The sequence below is a fragment of the Ascaphus truei genome, chromosome 6, assembly GCF_040206685.1.
Source record: "Ascaphus truei isolate aAscTru1 chromosome 6, aAscTru1.hap1, whole genome shotgun sequence".
In the NCBI taxonomy this organism is placed as follows: Eukaryota; Metazoa; Chordata; class Amphibia; order Anura; family Ascaphidae; genus Ascaphus; species Ascaphus truei.
Genome location: NC_134488.1, coordinates 132,656,518 through 132,673,636, shown reverse-complemented (window position 1 = coordinate 132,673,636; position 17,119 = coordinate 132,656,518). Strand labels below are relative to the sequence as shown.

The 17,119-nt window shown below is 49.7% G+C and overlaps 1 long non-coding RNA gene across 1 annotated transcript; it reads right to left on the bottom strand.

The window, feature by feature from the left end:
* Window positions 1-4,289: 4,289 nt before the first annotated feature.
* LOC142497924 (uncharacterized) lies at window positions 4,290-10,843 on the bottom strand. The gene is made up of 2 exons (XR_012802352.1): window positions 4,643-10,843; window positions 4,290-4,612 (listed from the first exon to the last, which is right to left on the bottom strand). It is a non-coding gene; the product is annotated as an uncharacterized LOC142497924 (long non-coding RNA).
* Between the last annotated feature and the right edge of the window lie 6,276 nt (window positions 10,844-17,119).

The window sequence follows — 17,119 nt, the reverse complement described above, 5'->3', positions numbered from 1 at the left end:
GGCAGTGCCCGGTGGGGGAAATGGGACCAAACGGCCACTTACCGGCAGCGACAGTGGGCGGAGTCGGGTGTCCCTGGTGGAGCCGAAACCGGAGAGGCGGAGCCCCGCTGTCATCGGGACCGGCGGGTCCAGTGGCCATGGGCGATCCACGCCCAATCTGCGGACTGGTAAGGCTAGCCCTTGTCCTTGCCAGGCTCCGATGCCATCGCCCGAGGAGGAGAGGCCGTGCCAGGCCCGGACGGCACACGTGGACGTGGAGGAACTTCCGGACCTGATCGTGGTAGAAGAGATCCCGCATGGGGGTCCATCCCAAGATGGCGACGCTTCCGGTTCCAGTGACGAAGGCGTTTCCGGTAGAGGCGGCGGAACCAGTGGAAGCAGGAGACACGCATCTCAGTGATCGGGTGGTGATTCCCGATCGATCAAGAAGGACCGGAGTACGCGGAGGCCGGAGAGGGGTGAGACGCCACTGGCGGTACCACTGTCCAGTGGTACGGGACAATCTCAGGAAGGCGAACGGGTCGGAACCCCGCGGCTTCCGACTGCCTACCCCTTTGCCCGACCCCATGCCCTAGCTAAGGCCCCTGTCCCAGTCACCTGTTCCCGGGGATCATCCTCTAGTTTGGGGGTGTCGGACGGGTCTTTGGGGGTTGGAGAGAACCGGACTGGGGATAGAACGAGTAGTTTCGATTCCGGGGAGGGATCCCGGGGAGGACAATTGGGACGGGTATCTAAGTCCCGGTGGGTGCCGGAGGAGGAGGATATACCCTCTGGTGAGGCCCAGAAACACGAAAGGTGGTCCAGGCCCCGTTCTGCAGGGACTTCCGGGGTGTGCTCCTGGGGAGGTACCGACGAGGGGGACTCTCAGGAGTGGAATGAGAAGCCTAGGGAGACCCGTTGGTGGGCACCCTTATTCGAGGGGTATGTGGGTTGGATGGACCGCACGCGGTTTTTGCTACGCAAAGATGATGTGGTAGATTACTGGTGGGCTAGGGGAGAGTTCACGCCCGCAGAACGAAAGAAAGAAATGCAATATCGGTGGCTCATGATAGACCGAAACGAAATCGAACCCATGGGCCCCGGTATATTAGATGACCCCGTAGATCTGGACGAGCCCCTATCATGGGTGTTACCAGGGAAAGCAGGGAACGCCAACCTAACTAGGAGTAGTAGGGCGGAAAGGGCGATCATTGCGAAGTACAAGTACTCTCATGGGTTGGAATACCCATACGTTCCTGAACCCCTCATGGAGGAGATCGAGGAGAATAGGGACAAGTGGCTAAGGGAGACCATTGAGGAGTACATGGTTAACAAAGGGGGTGCCATTACTGGTAACAAGGCAGAAGAGAGGATAGAGCACCTTATAAGGGTTTGGAGCATTGGGAGGAGCGTATACAAGCATAGGGTAGTATACAGGCCTGAGAGGGGGTCACAGCGTAGCTACCATGTGACTGTCCTAGACATGGGGGGTCGAGAGGTAAAGAAGCCGGACCCAAGATACTATTATTAGGAGGTACTAGGACATTACGCGGGCTCGTGGCTGCTGGTCGGGGCGTGCTTGGCGTGATGTGTACTGCTTCATTATGTTATTATGAACCTGTGTGATGTTCTAATAATAATGTTCCATTTTATAGTGCTTCCTGACGAAAGGTGTTCAAATTTAGGTCCCAGCCGGGGACGGTGGGATTCACCAGGGGGAGAATGTAACCATACTGTAAAATGGCTACAGTCATCTCTCCTGCTGACAGTAAGGCCTGGTAAGTTATGGGCATGGAAACAAAAAGAAAACAGCGCACAACGCCAAATAGTGAAGCAAGTAATAAAAATGTATTACAATAATATTGGGGTATAAAATCTGCGTACATCAAATAAAGAATACATAAGCATTTAGTGTATATAACACTTGTTACCACTCCAGGATTGTAGACAGGGGAATCAGCTTTCTTTGCAGGAGCCTCTGTGGTGGTTGTGGGGCACAGGATCCCTCATACACTCTTTGTCCAGCTGGAAGCTGCTTTCAAGGGAGTTCCTTAGCAGCAGTCTGGCTCAACTGCAGGTTCAAGCACTCACTGAAACAAAGTCTCAGGCGGCAGTATGCCTCTTCCAGGAGTTTTTCTTCTTTTCTTACAATCCTCCGTTTGCAGCAGTGACAGGGCAGTTCAGAGCCGATGGAGAGGCTCAGCAGACACTTCCGCAATTGCATGCACCTGCACGGCGTGCCACGATGTCGCTCCGTCACGTGATGTAGCGGGGTGACGTCACAGTTCCCGTGGCAATAAGGAAGGAGCAGAAGAAAGTCCTTCAGAGTCTCTACAGCGGCGCAATAACCGCTTCAATCAGCAAAAAAAACCCAAATGGTATTGAATATGATGCAGATACAGGGGATAATAAAAAACAATAAATTGGCATAAACTAAATACATCCAACGCGTTTCGTACATCTAAGTACTTCTTCAGGGAATAATTTTTGGCCATTACCCAGAGGTCTTAAATACCTCTCAGAGATGTCTCATTGGTCAGACTATTAAAGTTAGACCAATCATCTGAGCCATGGTCAAAGTGATAGGGAAGATATACTTAGATAAACATACCTTTAAATCTGTGGGTTTTGACTTGAGAATTCACCATTGTGCAGACTGTGTGGGTTTGCAGATCCTATGTGATCTTTTTTATTTATTCATGTATTTTATGTGATATTGTTATTTTGAGTCAATTTATAAAGCTTTGGAATATAGACTGATGGTTCATTTCTCTTTTGCGCTTCCTTTTTGGGTATATCTTCTGGTGAAATGTGCATGATGTATTTTACAACGATACTAATATCGCCAATTGCAATGTCACCTTAGTCTTAGATCCAGATATCCACCTCACAGTAAATAGTGTCAGTAACATGGAAAGGAACATTATTGTAGCTTTGGTAAATTACCCACCCAATGTCTAAAACAGCAATTCCCCTGCCAAAAGTCAATTTCTTCTACGTTGTTTGCACATTGTATTGGCCGCTAAGTGAGTGAGACCTTCATGTGCCTCTGTTCTACTGGACAAGAGGAGAGAGGTGCAGACAGGCCAAGGTTTAACCAGGGTGTAAGTAAAACAAATGAGCAATGGATTGCTGCTTCAACAATGTTTCTCTACCTGCTCAATTCTGTTCTATTGTTGTTGAGCTTTTTTTATTCATAAAATCAGATCGGGATGTCATTTCTGTCCAGGACAACTAGGAGAGACTGGAAACCTGGGCAGGTAAATGGTAGATGAGGTTTAATACAGATAAATGTAAGGTTATGCATTTGGGAAACCAGAATAAAAAGGCGACTTACACATTTTTGGGGATAAATTGGGTGAATCCTTGATAGAGAGGATTTAGAAGTGCTTGTAGACAGCAGGCTTAGCAATAGTACCCAATGTCATGCAGTAGCTGCAAAGGCAAACAAGAGCTTATCTTGTATTAAACGGGCAATGAATGGAAAGGAAGTAAACATAATTATGCCCTTTTATAAAGCATTATTAGTAAGACCACACTTTGAATATGGAGTACAATTTTGGGCACCACTCCTTAGAAAATACATTATGGAACTAGAGAAAGTGCAGAGAAGAGCCACCAAATTAATAAAGGGGATGAATAATCTGATATGAGGAAAGGCTAGCGTAATTAGATTTATTTACATTACCAAAGAGGCGTCTAAGAGGGGATATGATAACTATAAACAAATATATTCGGGGGCAATAAAAGGAGATTTCAAAAGATCTATTCATCCCACGGGCAGTACAAAGGACTCGGGGCCATCCCTTAAGGTTCGAGGAAGGGAGATTTCACCAGCAACAAAGGAAAGGGTTCTTTACAGTAAGGGCAATTAAAATGTGGAATTCATTACCCATGGAGACTGTGATGGCAGATACAATAGATATCTTCCAGAAAAGGTTGGACATCTTTTTAGAAAGGAAAGGTATACAGGGATATACCAAATAAGTAAACATGGGAAGGATGTTGATCCAGGGAGAAATCTGATGGCCAATTCTTGGAATCAGGAAGGAATTTATTTTTCCCCTTTAAAGTGTGTGGGAAACTCCTGTCCCCAAGATCCACCAACAGGTCAGGTTTTCAGGATATCCCTGCTTCAGCAAAGGTGGTGCAGACAAAGACAGAGTCCCCCATGCTGAAGCAGGGATATCCTGAAAACCTGACTTTTTGGGGGGTGTTGAGGACTGGAATTGAGTGCCACTGCTTTTGAGAATGAGGCCCTGTCTGAGAATATTAAAATGTGTCCAAAACAGTAAATAAAACAGACGCAGTTTTTAGTTTAGTACGGTTTATTAGATTTGGAAATGGCTACACAACTCAGATCAATATACAGAAAACAGACAGACACACACACACTCGGTGTTACACAGCAGCTTTTGTTTCAGTTACATGTGAGAATTCCTTGTTTCTGTTCGCCAGCCCTGGATCTAGAGACCAGTCCTGTCTGTCTCTCAATAGTCACCGCACAGACTGTAAGAACCTGTATCCCTATAGAACATTGATCTTCTTCCCGCATACATACTGTACCTCTAGTGCTGCTGGATCTCCCTACGGACGCAGGAACACAGGCATACAGAACCTCGATATGCGGAACCTCGATATGCGGAACCTCGATATACAGAACCTCGATATGCGGAAGCTCCATGTACACAATTTCCCTATAACAGAATTGATCAATTTGGCTAAGAAATTCAATATGCAGAAAGTTAAAATTCACATTCCCAACCCCCTGCGTCAGGTTTCAAGGATATGCCTGCTTCAGCACAGGTGGAGCAGTCTTCGACTAAGCCTCTAATTGAGCTAATTGTGCTGAAGCTGGAATATCCTGAAACCCTGACCTGTTGGGAGGGATTGAGGACCGGCGTTGAGTCCCCCTGCTCTAAACTATACATTTTGCGGAGGGGGAGAAATCGCACAATGTGCGGCCTGTCATTTGTCCTAGCGCAGTCATCCGGCTCCAGGTCGTTCCCAAGCGCTTCTCATACTGAACTGCTTTCCCAGGCTCTTCATTCTGACCACTATTATTCATATTTTATAATATAATTATTTCCCACTAAATATGTGTTTAAAATAAGCTTGCTGCATTGTTAAGTGCGACGTTACTCTGTCTGGGGCGGATTTGCTTTCCGTATCTCCCGTTATATATAATGGAAGTCAACGGGAAAATAGTATTCGATGTACAGAATTTCGCTTTTGGGGCCACTTTTCAGGAACGTACCTGTTCCGTATATTCAGGGATTCCTGTGTAATCAGCAAGATCCGTTTGCCTATTTAGCACGATGTGAACCTGACAAAGCAGCGAAATGGGAAATCTTATGTTTAAAAAAAAAAAAACTGTTTGGTAGTATTAGATAATACTGCATTTAAAAAAAATATTATTCAACTCTTAATGCTATTTTTTATGAGTTTTAAAGCATCCTTTGATTTCTGTACCCGCTTATAACCTTCCTCCCAAGCAGTGCAAGATATTTGCAACACTGTCCTGTTTCTTATAATTTGTTGCCAATATTCCCTGCAGTTTGCAAACTGTAACAATTGATAATGTTACCTTAGTAATAGGATACATTGTATCTGCTGAGTTACACCGACTGAAGCAGCCATTATGTTAGTCACACATCAGGATTATGACAGATTTATAACAGGAGCACCAAGCGATTGGCAGCTTTGGTAAGAATGTAGTTATACATTGTCACATGTTTTACACATACAAATAAGAAAAAAAGTGGGGGGGGTAGTATTATTATTATTATTAGTATTATTATTATTAGTATTATTATTATTATTGCTGCTTTAACTTCCATAATCAGACCGCAGTATGCACTAAAGCAAGTGCCGTAACATGAACCAGCCTGGTGTTATTCACCACATACTCCACGAGATAACGGGGATTGCACAGACATACCAGGGAAATATGGTGATGTAAATATGTAAAATAGTGAAAATATTTCAATTAGCATATTACCCAGGTGTCCTCACGGGTATCTCACTGTGTGGAACATTATGGTCGGACTATGGGTTAGGTGCATTGGGAGCTTGCTTGGTTAGTGGGCAGGGGTGGGAACATTATGGTCAGGCTATGGGTTAGGTGCATTGGGAGCTTGCTTGGTTGGTGGGCAGGGGTGGGAACATTATGGTCGGGCTATGGGTTAGGAGCATTGAGAGCTGGCTTGGTTGGTGGGTACGGGTGGGAACATTGTGGTCAGGCTATGGGTTAGGTGCATTGGGAGCTGGCTTGGTTGTGGGTATGGGTGGGAACATTATGGTCGGACTATGGGTTAGGTGCATTGGGAGCTTGCTTGGTTGGTGGGCAGGGGTGGGAACATTGTGGTCGGGCTATGGGTTAGGTGCATTAGGAGCTTGCTTGGTTGGTGGGTACGGGTGGGAACATTGTGGTCAGGCTATGGGTTAGGTGCATTGGGAGCTTGTTTGGTTGGTGGGCAGGGGTGGGAACATTGTGGTCAAGCTATGGGTTAGGTGCATTGGGAGCTTGCTTGGTTGGTGGGCAGGGGTGGGAACATTGTGGTCGGCTATGGGTTAGGTGCATTGGGAGCTTGCTTGGTTGGTGGGTAGGGGGGACATTGTGGTCGGCTATGGGTTAGGTGCATTGGGAGCTTGCTTGGTTAGTGGGCAGGGGTGGGAACATTATGGTCAGGCTATGGGATAGGTGCATTGAGAGCTCGCTTTGTGGGTGGGCAGAGGTGGGAACATTATGGTCGGGTTATGGGTTAGATGCATTGAGAGCTTGCTTGGTCGGTGGGCACGGGTGGGGAACATTATGGTCGGGCTATGGGTTAGGTGCATTGAAAGCTTGCTTGGTTGGTGGGAACATTATGGTCGGGCTATGGGTTAGGAACATTGAGAGCTTGCTTGGTTGGTGGGCACGGGGTGGGGAACATTATGGTCGGGCTATGGGTTAGATGCATTGAGAGCTCGCTTGGTTGGTGGGCAGGGGGTGGGAACATTATGGTCGAGCTATGGGTTAGGTGCATTGAGAGCTCGCTTGGTTGGCAGGTGTTGGGGTCAGCTCTCTGGATTTAGTCTTGTTGGTGGCATGGTGATGGGTCTGACAGTGGAGGCGATTGGATCAGAGAGGTGGGTTACTTTGGAGGGTTTTGGAGAGACTTTAGGTAGGGAAGATCATGGGCTTTGGGGAGGGATGTATTAATATTAGTCTCATGTATTCCTGTTGTTGCACTTTGGGGTTTTGCATGTACTGTTTTTCTCAATTATTCTTGTCCCAGGATGTAACGATTATTATTTATTTGTAAATATTTAAATACTTTCATATTAAATCTTTGTACCTTTAGGCCTATTATCTCTGGTCAGTGACAGAGACACAAAGTCTAAAATCTCTAGAAAATGTAAGGGTCAGGATGGACAGGTGAGAGATTAGCAGGGATATAAAATCTGATCCTAAAAATCTCTATTTTACTAGGATACAAACCCTTAGGGATCAACAGTGCAGGGAATGAGAGCAGAAGAACAAGAATGGTTGGACTCCATAGAACTAGACTCGTCAACTTGTAGCCTGTGACCGACGTCCCTTGGACGGTCTGTCCAACTAATTTCACTGCAGTAGATACGTCAGCTAAGTGAAGCTAGGCTGATAATATTATATGGTACACATGATATACATGTTTGCTTCCACAACATGTTGGCAGTATCAGCATTTGAAGTATTTTGGGATATTTATAAAGTCACTGTACACTGCTGGGCCTTCTACTTGTCTGTTTCTTTTCTAATCTAGGCCTTTGGGAAACGAGTTGACGAGCGCTGCTACTGGACAGGACAACCCGGGGTGCAGGGGCAGCGACACAAAGTATGTATGTATGGATCTAACCCTGCTTATTCACCTGGGGTTGTGTCTGCATGCCCAGCGCTATATAATAATGTATAATAATGTACAATTATTTATTACAATAAAGAAAATTATTCATTAAACTGCAATAAGTGCGACAGGTGCACGATCACGCGGAAGCTCCCGCTGACGTTATCCGCAGTGCCGTAGTTTGATGAATAGCCCCCAATGCCTGGTCACTTCATTGGTTGGACAAATCGCACAACATGAATCAGCCGTTATCAGACTTCTGCATAATACAGCAAACAGTACAAGAGTCGCCACTGTACACCCCGAATAAACCTATTGCTTTAATAGTGGTTGGAAATGAATTCTGACCCTGTCGTGCATGTTACAGGACCATGACAATCGCCCAGCCGCCGCTTCCCGTTTCATGGCTCTCCGTCCCGTCTGGTCTCCGTGGTGATGGCATGAAGCTCGGCTCCTCAGAACCTCACCTGTGACATTTGTCTTCCTCACAGGTTAAGGGTCTCAGGGAGAGAGAGGCATGCTGGGAAAATAAACCAATGGCGGGCCCTTCCCCCAACTCCCTTCATCACCCGAGCAACCTGGTGGGAGAGAGAAATAAGCATGAGTGGATATTACATGCGCACACGCACCTTGCTAAACGTGGAGCTTATCATCCCTCGCTACAGGTAGTGATGCAAAAGCAGCACAAGGGACCTTCCTACCCTGGTATTCAAGTTGCAAGCTTAACCAATGACAGATGTTTAACCCCCCCTTTGAGCACTGAAGAGGCGGAAGCATCAGAGCCAGGGCCCCATCCCGGCTCGTCACGGTCATGAAATCATCGAGGAGCAATAATCTGTCGAAGCAGCGATCGTGAACATGATCGTGACATCACTGGATGACGCAAACAGAAGGCGGGTCTTCCTCCCGCGTTCAGATGGGGGAAGTCGGCGATGCAGTATGTCCCCGACCTGCCAGACCTCAGCACATAGCAGCGATGTCTCCGCGCACCCACCGTGTTATTACAGGGGGCATTTCTTTTTTTATAAACAGCGCCGCCATGTAATCGGCTGCCTTAGAAAAATCAGGCGCACCGTAAACCTTTCACGTCTTTGGGTAAAAATGGAGGTGCTTCCTTTATGGAGTCTGTTTCCTTGTTCTAGACCTTTATCTCTTTGGCTAACTCCGTCACCCAGTTTATAAGCAGCTTGCCCGTTACAGCTATGTTATGCCTGGATTTAATCTGTGTTAACCTGTGCGGCCTGCCTTATCCGGCCACAAGAAGCCACGTGGTGAGGACACGAGCAGAACGCCCTGTTTAACGACTTTACAAAAGTGGGCTTGTTTGCATACACCAACTTTCTCAAATCGGCCACTTTGCCACTTTTCCGTTTGGCCTCCTATATGCGGTTATTCTGCAGCGTTCCACGTGGTCTGAGCCACTGTCCACTAGAACTCTCCTTACATCATTTAAATAGCAAAACAGGACGCTGGATATTAGAAGTTTCAGGGTTAAATTGTCCCCTCTGGCTGGAATATTACAATCTAATTGATAGGCACATTTCAGAGTTTGCGGGGAAACTAATAAACCACGAATGAAGCAATATTTATTGAAGTCCCTAAGCTGCGAAACTTGACATTTTTACTGGAGCTGTGTACCTGATTAAAGTGTTTTCTTGCCTCATGTTATACTAGACCTGGCAGAATCAGTCTGACCCAAGAGATTTTCTTCAATAGCCCTGTGCCGGGGTCCACTTTAACGCTTTAACGGTCCCATCCGACCAAGTCAAATAGTATTTTTTTTGTCTCACAAACAGACTTTAATTTTCCATTGTAACGTCGAATCTCATTGTGAATTGCAACAGTGTGTCTGCATGAATATCTCCCGTTACACATGGATCGCCACAGAACAGCTTCTTACCGTCTCAGCTCCGATCACCGCAGCGTTGGAATTGCAGCTGCACTGGGTTACTATCACACAATGTATTATTACTATATTGTGCTATCTGTGATTAGGCCTTCTGGGCTCCAATTAAGAACTTCTAATTGATACACTAAACCAGGGGTGGTCAACGTCAGTTCTCAAGGGCCACCCACAGGTCAGGTTTTCAGGATATCCCTGCTTCAGATGAGGAGGCTCAATCAGTGGCTCAGTCTTTTACTGAGCCACCTGTGCTGAAGCAGGGATATGCTGAAAACCTGACCTGTTGGCGGCCCTTGAGGTCTGGAGTTTCTCTCACACTACTGTACTTCAGGAAGGGTGAAAAAAAGCAAAAAGTTATATTTTGCTTTAAATGTAAAGCTTCGTTCTGCGGGAGAGGGCAGGATTTTTGGTTACTTCAAATTAAATAAGTATCAAAAAGACCCAGATAAGGTCCGGGAGGGATGCAGCAGCGATCAGGACGCGTGGAGGAGTTTCTCTGTGTCTGATCGCAGCCGCGGGTCCGGGATACAGCAGCGATCGGGACTCGTGGAGGAGTTTCTCTGTGTCTGATCGCAGCCGCGGGTCCGGGAGGGATACAGCAGCGATCGGGACTCGTGGAGGAGTTTCTCTGTGTCTGATCGCAGCTGCGGGTCCGGGAGGGATACAGCAGCGATCGGGACTCGTGGAGGAGTTTCTCTGTGTCTGATCGCAGCCGCGGGTCCGGGATACAGCAGCGATCGGGACTCGTGGAGGAGTTTCTCTGTGTCTGATCGCAGCCGCGGGTCCGGGATACAGCAGCGATCGGGACTCGTGGAGGAGTTTCTCTGTGTCTGATCACAGCTGCGGGTCCGGGAGGGATACAGCAGCGATCGGGACTCGTGGAGGAGTTTCTCTGTGTCTGATCGCAGCCGCGGGTCCGGGATACAGCAGCGATCGGGACTCGTGGAGGAGTTTCTCTGTGTCTGATCGCAGCCGCGGGTCCGGGAGGGATACAGCAGCGATCGGGACTCGTGGAGGAGTTTCTCTGTGTCTGATCGCAGTCGCGGGTCCGGGATACAGCAGCGATCGGGACTCGTGGAGGAGTTTCTCTGTGTCTGATCGCAGCCGCGGGTCCGGGAGGGATACAGCAGCGATCGGGACTCGTGGAGGAGTTTCTCTGTGTCTGATCGCAGCCGCGGGTCCGGGAGGGATGCAGCAGCGATCAGGACTCGTGGAGGAGTTTCTCTGTGTCTGATCGCAGCCGCGGGTCCGGGATACAGCAGCGATCGGGACTCGTGGAGGAGTTTCTCTGTGTCTGATCCCAGCCGCGGGTCCGGGAGGGATACAGCAGCGATCGGGACTCGTGGAGGAGTTTCTCTGTGTCTGATCGCAGCCGCGGGTCCGGGATACAGCAGCGATCGGGACTCGTGGAGGAGTTTCTCTGTGTCTGATCGCAGCCGCGGGTCCGGGAGGGATACAGCAGCGATCGGGACTCGTGGAGGAGTTTCTCTGTGTCTGATCGCAGCCGCGGGTCCGGGAGGGATACAGCAGCGATCGGGACTCGTGGAGGAGTTTCTCTGTGTCTGATCGCAGTCGCGGGTCCGGGATACAGCAGCGATCGGGACTCGTGGAGGAGTTTCTCTGTGTCTGATCGCAGCCGCGGGTCCGGGAGGGATACAGCAGCGATCGGGACTCGTGGAGGAGTTTCTCTGTGTCTGATCGCAGCTGCGGGTCCGGGATACAGCAGCGATCGGGACTCGTGGAGGAGTTTCTCTGTGTCTGATCGCAGCTGCGGGTCCGGGAGGGATACAGCAGCGATCGGGACTCGTGGAGGAGTTTCTCTGTGTCTGATCGCAGCCGCGGGTCCGGGAGGGATACAGCAGCGATCGGGACTCGTGGAGGAGTTTCTCTGTGTCTGATCGCAGCTGCGGGTCCGGGATACAGCAGCGATCGGGACTCGTGGAGGAGTTTCTCTGTGTCTGATCGCAGCTGCGGGTCCGGGAGGGATACAGCAGCGATCGGGACTCGTGGAGGAGTTTCTCTGTGTCTGATCACAGCCGCGGGTCCGGGAGGGATACAGCAGCGATCGGGACTCGTGGAGGAGTTTCTCTGTGTCTGATCGCAGCGGCGGGTCCGGGATACAGCAGCGATCGGGACTCGTGGAGGAGTTTCTCTGTGTCTGATCACAGCTGCGGGTCCGGGAGGGATACAGCAGCGATCGGGACTCGTGGAGGAGTTTCTCTGTGTCTGATCGCAGCTGCGGGTCCGGGAGGGATACAGCAGCGATCGGGACTCGTGGAGGAGTTTCTCTGTGTCTGATCGCAGCCGCGGGTCCGGGAGGGATACAGCAGCGATCGGGACTCGTGGAGGAGTTTCTCTGTGTCTGATCGCAGCGGCGGGTCCGGGATACAGCAGCGATCGGGACTCGTGGAGGAGTTTCTCTGTGTCTGATCGCAGCTGCGGGTCCGGGAGGGATACAGCAGCGATCGGGACTCGTGGAGGAGTTTCTCTGTGTCTGATCACAGCCGCGGGTCCGGGAGGGATACAGCAGCGATCGGGACTCGTGGAGGAGTTTCTCTGTGTCTGATCGCAGCGGCGGGTCCGGGAGGGATACAGCAGCGATCGGGACTCGTGGAGGAGTTTCTCTGTGTCTGATCGCAGCGGCGGGTCCGGGATACAGCAGCGATCGGGACTCGTGGAGGAGTTTCTCTGTGTCTGATCGCAGCTGCGGGTCCGGGAGGGATACAGCAGCGATCGGGACTCGTGGAGGAGTTTCTCTGTGTCTGATCACAGCTGCGGGTCCGGGAGGGATACAGCAGCGATCGGGACTCGTGGAGGAGTTTCTCTGTGTCTGATCGCAGCGGCGGGTCCGGGATACAGCAGCGATCGGGACTCGTGGAGGAGTTTCTCTGTGTCTGATCACAGCGGCGGGTCCGGGAGGGATACAGCAGCGATCGGGACTCGTGGAGGAGTTTCTCTGTGTCTGATCACAGCTGCGGGTCCGGGATACAGCAGCGATCGGGACTCGTGGAGGAGTTTCTCTGTGTCTGATCACAGCTGCGGGTCCGGGAGGGATACAGCAGCGATCGGGACTCGTGGAGGAGTTTCTCTGTGTCTGATCACAGCCGCGGGTCCGGGAGGGATACAGCAGCGATCGGGACTCGTGGAGGAGTTTCTCTGTGTCTGATCACAGCGGCGGGTCCGGGAGGGATACAGCAGCGATCGGGACTCGTGGAGGAGTTTCTCTGTGTCTGATCACAGCCGCGGGTCCGGGATACAGCAGCGATCGGGACTCGTGGAGGAGTTTCTCTGTGTCTGATCACAGCTGCGGGTCCGGGAGGGATGCAGCAGCGATCGGGACTCGTGGAGGAGTTTCTGTGTCTGATCACAGCCGCGGGTCCGGGATACAGCAGCGATCGGGACTCGTGGAGGAGTTTCTCTGTGTCTGATCACAGCTGCGGGTCCGGGAGGGATGCAGCAGCGATCGGGACTCGTGGAGGAGTTTCTCTGTGTCTGATCACAGCCGCGGGTCCGGGATACAGCAGCGATCGGGACTCGTGGAGGAGTTTCTCTGTGTCTGATCACAGCCGCGGGTCCGGGATACAGCAGCGATCGGGACTCGTGGAGGAGTTTCTCTGTGTCTGATCGCAGCTGCGGGTCCGGGAGGGATACAGCAGCGATCGGGACTCGTGGAGGAGTTTCTCTGTGTCTGATCACAGCCGCGGGTCCGGGATACAGCAGCGATCGGGACTCGTGGAGGAGTTTCTCTGTGTCTGATCACAGCCGCGGGTCCGGGGGGGATACAGCAGCGATCGGGACTCGTGGAGGAGTTTCTCTGTGTCTGATCACAGCCGCGGGTCCGGGAGGGATACAGCAGCGATCGGGACTCGTGGAGGAGTTTCTCTGTGTCTGATCACAGCGGCGGGTCCGGGAGGGATACAGCAGCGATCGGGACTCGTGGAGGAGTTTCTCTGTGTCTGATCGCAGCTGCGGGTCCGGGAGGGATACAGCAGCGATCGGGACTCGTGGAGGAGTTTCTCTGTGTCTGATCACAGCCGCGGGTCCGGGAATCAGCAGCGATCGGGACTCGTGGAGGAGTTTCTCTGTGTCTGATCACAGCTGCGAGTCCGGGATACAGCAGTGATCGGGACTTGTGGAGGAGTTTCTCTGTGTCTGATCACAGCCGCGGGTCCGGGATACAGCAGCGATCGGGACTCGTGGAGGAGTTTCTCTGTGTCTGATCGCAGCTGCGGGTCCGGGAGATATACAGCAGCGATCGGGACTCGTGGAGGAGTTTCTCTGTGTCTGATCACAGCTGCGGGTCCGGGAGGGATACAGCAGCGATCGGGACTCGTGGAGGAGTTTCTCTGTGTCTGATCACAGCCGCGGGTCCAGGAATCAGCAGCGATCGGGACTCGTGGAGGAGTTTCTCTGTGTCTGATCACAGCCGCGGGTCCGGGATACAGCAGCGATCGGGACTCGTGGAGGAGTTTCTCTGTGTCTGATCGCAGCTGCGGGTCCGGGAGGGATACAGCAGCGATCGGGACTTGTGGAGGAGTTTCTCTGTGTCTGATCGCAGCTGCGGCTCCGGGATACAGCAGCGATCGGGACGCGTGGAGGAGTTTCTCTGTGTCTGATCGCAGCTGCGGGTCCGGGAGGGATACAGCAGCGATCGGGACTCGTGGAGGAGTTTCTCTGTGTCTGATCGCAGCTGCGGGTCCGGGAGGGATACAGCAGCGATCGGGACTCGTGGAGGAGTTTCTCTGTGTCTGATCACAGCCGCGGGTCCGGGAGGGATGCAGCAGCGATCGGGACTCGTGGAGGAGTTTCTCTGTGTCTGATCGCAGCTGCGGGTCCGGGAGGGATACAGCAGCGATCGGGACTCGTGGAGGAGTTTCTCTGTGTCTGATCGCAGCTGCAGGTCCGGGATACAGCAGCGATCGGGACTCGTGGAGGAGTTTCTATGTGTCTGATCGCAGCCGCGGGTCCGGGAGGGATACAGAAGCGATCAGCTCACGTGGAGGAGTTTCTCTGTGTCTGATCGCAGCGGCGGGTCCGGGATACAGTAGCGATCGGGACTCGTGGAGGAGTTTCTATGTGTCTGATCGCAGCCGCGGGTCCGGGAGGGATACAGAAGCGATCAGCTCACGTGGAGGAGTTTCTCTGTGTCTGATCGCAGCGGCGGGTCCGGGATACAGTAGCGATCAGGACTCGTGGAGGAGTTTCTGTGTTCCTGACGTTAGGACACTTTCCTACATTGTTAAAGAAGACAAAATGAGTGCAAAATATGTAACTACTGTATTGTACAGACACGAAGAGGCCTGTGTGCTAAGCTTATTTGCGGCCAAACCAGTGCAACAAACAGCATAAGGGAAAGAAAAAGGGATCCGATTGGAAGCCACTGGAGTTTTTCCTTTGATAAATCTGGTGCTGTTTTTTGTACTTGGAGACGCAAGTATATAACCTGTAGGGCCTTCTTCACTAAGCTGAATAACGCAATATGTCTGGGAATTAATAACTTGTCACGTCTGGGTATGAATAACTCATTACGTCTGGGAATGAATAACTCATTACGTCTGGGAATGAATAACTCGTTACATCTGGGAATGAATAACTCGTTACATCTGGGAATTAATAACTCGTTAAGTCTGGGAATGAATAACTCGTTACGTCTGGGAATGAATAACTCGTTACATCTGGGAATTAATAACTCGTTAAGTCTGGGAATGAATAACTCCTTACGTCTGGGAATTAATAACTCGTCATGTCTGGGAATGAATAACTCGTTACGTCTGGGAATGAATAAGTCGTTACGTCTGGGAATGAATAACTCCTTACGTCTGGGAATTAATAACTCGTCATGTCTGGGAATGAATAACTCGTTACGTCTGGGAATGAATAAGTCGTTACGTCTGGGAATGAATAAATTGTTACGTCTGGGAATGAATAAATTGTTACATCTGGGAATGAATAAGTCGTTACGTCTGGGAATGAATAAGTTGATACGTCTGGGTATGAATAACTCATTACGTCTGGGAATGAATAACACGTCACGTCAGGGAATGAATAACTCGTTACGTCTGGGAATTAATTACTCGTCACGTCCGGGAATGAATGAATAACTCATTACGTCTGGGAATTAATAACTCGTCACGTCTGGGAATTAACTCGTCACGTCTGGGTATGAATAACTCATTACATCCGGGAATTAAAAACTCGTTACGTCTGGGAATGAATAACTCGATATGCCTGGGAATGAATAATTTATCACGTCTGGGAATTAACTCCTCACGTCTTGGTATGAATAACATTTTACCTATGGGAATGAATAACGCGTTACATCTGGGAATGAATAATCCCGTCACGTCTGGGAATTAATAACTCGTCACTCTGGGAATGAATCACTCGTAAAGTCTGGGAATTAAGAACTCGTCACGTCTGCAAATCAATAACTCGTTACGTCTAGGAATTAATAACTCGTCACGTCTGGGAATTAATAACTCGTCACGTCTGGGAATTAATAACTCGTCACGTCTGGGAATGAATAACTCGTCACTCTGGGAATGAATAACTAGTTACGTCCAGGAATGAATAACGGGATAAATCTGGGAATCAATCATTCGATAAGTCTGCGAATGAATAACGCGATATGTCTGGGAATGAATAACACGATATGTCTGGGAATGAATAACGCGATATGTCTGGGAATGAATAACACGATATGTCTGGGAATGAATAACACGATAAGTCTGGGAATGAATAACGCGATATGTCTGGGAATGAATAACACGATATGTCTGGGAATGAATAACACGATAAGTCTGGGAATGAATAACGCGATATGTCTGGGAATGAATAACACGATATGTCTGGGAATGAATAACGCGATATGTCTGGGAATGAATAACGCGATATGTCTGGGAATTAATAACTCGTTACGTCTGGGAATAAATAAAGCGATAAGTCTGGGAAAGAATAACACGATACGTCTGGGAAAGAATAACACGATATGTCTGGGAATGAATAACGCGATATGTCTGGGAATGAATAACGCGATATGTCTGGGAATGAATAACGCGATATGTCTGGGAATGAATAACGCGATATGTCTGGGAATAAATAAAGCGATAAGTCTGGGAAAGAATAACACGATACGTCTGGGAAAGAATAACACGATATGTCTGGGAATGAATAACGCGATATGTCTGGGAATGAATAACGCGATAAGTCTGGGAATGAATGACGCGATATGTCTGGGAATGAATAACGTAATAAGTACGGGAATTAATAACGCGATATGTCTGGGAATGAATAACGCGATATGTCTGGGAATGAATAACGCGATAAGTCTGGGAATGAATAATGCGATATGTCTGGGAATTAATAACGCG